The sequence below is a fragment of the Propithecus coquereli genome, unplaced genomic scaffold, assembly GCF_000956105.1.
Source record: "Propithecus coquereli isolate 6110/MARCELLA unplaced genomic scaffold, Pcoq_1.0 Scaffold56, whole genome shotgun sequence".
In the NCBI taxonomy this organism is placed as follows: domain Eukaryota; kingdom Metazoa; phylum Chordata; class Mammalia; order Primates; family Indriidae; genus Propithecus; species Propithecus coquereli.
In genome coordinates this window covers 406,665-410,705 of record NW_012151507.1, presented here as the reverse complement: position 1 = coordinate 410,705, position 4,041 = coordinate 406,665, and the positions used below count along the sequence as shown (strand labels likewise).

At 48.8% G+C, this 4,041-nt stretch overlaps 1 protein-coding gene across 3 annotated transcripts in view; it reads right to left on the bottom strand.

The window, feature by feature from the left end:
• Positions 1–265, bottom strand: part of POGK (pogo transposable element with KRAB domain) — a 14,570-nt gene extending 14,305 nt beyond the window's left edge. Inside the window, exon 1 of one of the 3 annotated variants that reach the window (XM_012657783.1) lies at positions 72–265. The gene's annotated coding sequence lies outside the window, so the exon portion shown is untranslated. The remainder of the gene's footprint in view (positions 1–71) is intronic. The other 2 variants (XM_012657782.1, XM_012657784.1) reach the window with 2 other exon arrangements.
• Between the last annotated feature and the right edge of the window lie 3,776 nt (positions 266–4,041).

Genomic DNA, 4,041 nt, shown 5'->3' with positions numbered 1-4,041 from the left:
CGGCGCCCCCGCCGCCCGGGGTCTGGGGGAGGGGCCGCGCCGCCCCCGCCCCGCCGCCCGCGCGCACTCACCGCCGGGCCGAGCGGCCGGGGCGCGGGGTGGGGACGCGAGGGCTCCGGCCCGGCGGTCACAGCGCCATCCTTTCCGCCTCTCCGGCTTCCAGTGCGCGCGGCCCCTCGGGAGGGAGCGGGGAGGACACGTGGTGGGAGGAGGAGGGTCCGGCCGGGAGCTGAGGGTGTTGGGAGGCGAGGGGAGGAGCGCGGCTGATGTCAGCAGGCCTCGGCGGCGCCGGGGGACGGCGCCCGAGCGAGCTCCCGGACCCTCCTCCCGGCGCGGCTTCCGGCCGGCCCGCGCGCCGCCCAGGGCGTCCCTCGCTGGCCGCGGCTGCCGTGCGCTCTGCCGTGTGCGCTGCCGGGTGCCGACTGCTTCCAGCGCCGCGTGTGACCTCGGCGGGGATGAGGCAGGAAGAGCCCGGATTTATTTTTTAACCGGGTGTAACGTGGGTGCGCACATCCATGTGCTCATTTGCATTCGCCGGTGGGTCGCACTTGCTCGGATGAGCACTCGAGGCGTTCTCTCCGTCGCTTCAAGGAAGAGCCTGAAGACGAGACGAGCAAGGGAGTGTAGGGGGATGAGGAGAGGCCTTTGGGGAAGAATGTTCTATTCTGGCAGGGTTATGTCCAGAACTTGGTAATATACGTGGAGAAGGAACTTCCCGATTTTTGTAGTTGTTGCCTGTTAAATCCCAAGCATGTACGATGTATAGAAGGATCTTCCATCTGCAGAACGTTCAAAGGAGTCGTTTACTTGCATCTCTGTGGACAATACAACGAAAGTGACCCGAGAAGCCCAGAAGCTCTCTCTTCTCATTCCAGAAAAAGATTTTGGATTTGGGTTTTTTGTTGGGAACTTGTTAAAGAAAAAATTACTCTGATACTGGTTGAAAGAGTAAGGCTTTATTCAGGGTTATTGAGATAGGTGTCAAGATTATCACAATAGGGGAGAGAGATGGGATTCAACACAGAACACAGTAAAGACAGCTGGGAATTTATAGCCAAGGAGCAGAATGAAGAGGGTCAGTGGATGGAAAATTACTGAGAGGAAACATCAAGAGTAGAGGGATTCTGGCTAAACTGACTTAACAGGATTCTTGCTGAAGGCCTGCCAGGGTGATCAGATATCAAGGGTAGGGGATTAGGAATTTGATCAGATATGAATGATGATCAGGTATCAAGGGTGGAGTATTCTCTCTAAACTGACTTAGTAGGATTCTTGCTAAAACTGGGTTGGGCAGGCAAAAGTTGTGGTGGTGGGGGGTGTTGGGCAGGGGGCCAGGGACGAGGCTGGTCAAGGAGAGAGTCTTTGTCAAACTTTTCAGGTTGTCTCTGTGACCCGAGTACCTGTTGGGAAAGGTCTGTCTCTGCAACTTTGTTGGCCATTCCTATTTATTTATGTGTGATTTTACTTCTCTCTGCAGTGGGAGAGGCCACTGTTTGGCACGCTCTTAATACACAAAATATAGTGTGACAAACATATCTTGGAAGTGCTATCGTGTCTGACAACCCAAGACCAGAGAAGGTCTAATGGATGAATGGAAAAGATTATTCAAATACGGGGATGGGGTATAGAATTTTTTGTTCGTTTTAATAAGCAGTTCTTTTTGTGTATACCATTAGTATTTTTAGAGCAGGGGTGACATCTTAACTGAAATGGATTGACATTCTCATCTGAACTTTCCAGAGGAAATGGCGGTTTCAAATAGAAAAGTGAGGAGGGTGTCAGGAAGGGGGCAGGGTACCAGGGGCATCACCAGCATCTCAACTTCTTGGAAAAAAATAATACAAGTTATGAGATAACCACACAGGAATATTATGGCAGGGTTTCAGTCTCTGAGAGCCCTGATGTTCTCATGCAGCTTTGGTTAGGTGTCTCTGAAAGGAAGCTAACCAACAATGACCCACCGGAATTCTTGACTTTGAACTCACAGCCTCATGATCTCTGTTAGTGTCATGGGCCCCACCGTGGTACAGGTCCATAATTGCTAAAAAGACTTACTCTAGGAACGAAGTGCCAGTGTAGGCACACTACCCTGCAGACATATTCACGTATAAGTGGTTTTGTAAGTCATCTCACTTCTGTTTACTTGGGTTTTCTCATCTGCCAAAAGATACTGTCCAAACTTTCCCTCAGCTCTGTTACTCAGAGTTTCCGTTCTACATAAGACTTTGTCTTAGTCTGAATGAGGAGTGATTGAAGCAAGTCTTTGAGACAGTGTATGACTTTGGTAATTCACTAGGATGGGTTTCTGTTAGTAGGTGGCTAATACATAGCAGCAGAACATCCATGTAATCAGCATAATATTGATAGTTCTTTAATGATAGTGTTGTCTGACCTCATCCTTCCTCCTGTTGGATTATTGCAGCTCACAAGCCATAGGGTTTCCAAAGAGACTCAGATTCCACAAAATACTCATTTTAAACTGTAGAATCCCCTGGTGAATACACATTTCTGACCTTCATGGCCAGGTCAGCACAGCTACTAGCCCGTATAACTATTCCTCAGGGACTGTGGTAGATGGAGCTAATAGTCTCGGTTCTTTGTGTCTCTGTGGTAGTGTTCTACTCCATGCCTTTGCTGAGGTACCACGTGTGCAGAATGTACTTCAAGGCCCCTTCACTTGGCCTGGGCATGTGATGTGCTTCGGCCAGTGGAATGTGGAGGGAAGTCTCTGTGTGTGAGTCCTGAGCAGAGGTCCTAAGAGGTCTCATATGTTTCTCCTTACACCTCTGAAAGCCTTTGATCTCTGCTATGACAAAAGTGTGCCCAGATAGTCACTGCCCCTTCAACCTGGGCATCAGAATGAGGCATGTGTTACAGAGCCATCCTGGCTAACATGAAGGCCAGTGACCATGAGAAGAGATCATTGTTGTTTTAAGCTACTGAGTTCTGGGTGTCTTGTTACAGCATTTTTGTGTATAGCTAATTGAGACAGTGACAAGAGGCAACCTTGGACTTAGGGCTCCCAACGTTGGCCCTCATGGGGATGCTCTGAGGTGGGAGAAGGAGAACTGATCATTTCATGGTGGATATCCTCTGGTATGTAGACAAGGAAATCCTAGATGGGGAAGGAAGGAAGCGAGAACAAATGGATGGAAGGAGTGTCACTGTTGACTACGTCCTTCTCTTTCCTGGGATTCTGGCACTTCAGAGGAGGATCAAGATATGACCCCAGCCTTAGAAATTACCCAATAAAGCCACAGTTATTCCTGGGAGTTCTTGACAAAATGGTAAGGAAAACCCCATACAGTTCTTGGAAGGGCTTAGAAGTTCTTGGAGAGAAGATACGTGGTTTGGTCACCTCAGATGCTTAAGGAACACTCAGTAGTTTCTCTAGAAGAGGAAAGAGAATTATAATACTTAAGGGTTGTACTAGCTACTGTAACAAACAGACTCCCCAGTGCATTAAGGCTCAAACACAACAGAAATGTACTTTCCATATATGTAACAGTACATTGTGGGTGTTCCTGGTCTAAAGGTGACTGTCCCCATGCTGTGATTTAGGGAGCCATGTTCTTTCCATCGTGTGACTTTGCCATAACCTAAGGCCTTGTGGTTTTCTTCATCCACAGAGTGAAGGGAAAAGAGAAAATGTAGAAGGCACACCTTTTCTTGCCCCTCAAGTGACACACATCTCTTTTGTTCATATTGCATTGGTTGAAGCTGGGTGTGGTGAAGGGCACCTGTAGTCTCAGCTTTTCAGGAGGCTGAGGCGGGAGGATCACTTGAGGCCAGGAGTTTGAGGCTGCAGTGCTCTACAATCGTGCCTGTGAATAGCCACTGTACTCCAGCCTGGGCAACACAGTGAGACTCTGTCTCTAAAAAAACAAAAAATAAAAAAAACCCCAAAAGAATTGTCACACATTCTGTTGGTTGGGATCAGTTACATGGTCACACCTATATGAGAAAGGGCAGGAAAATGTAGTGCATATCAAGTGGTCACTTCCCAGTGACAGCTCCATACACTGAAAAGAGAGCGTGGAT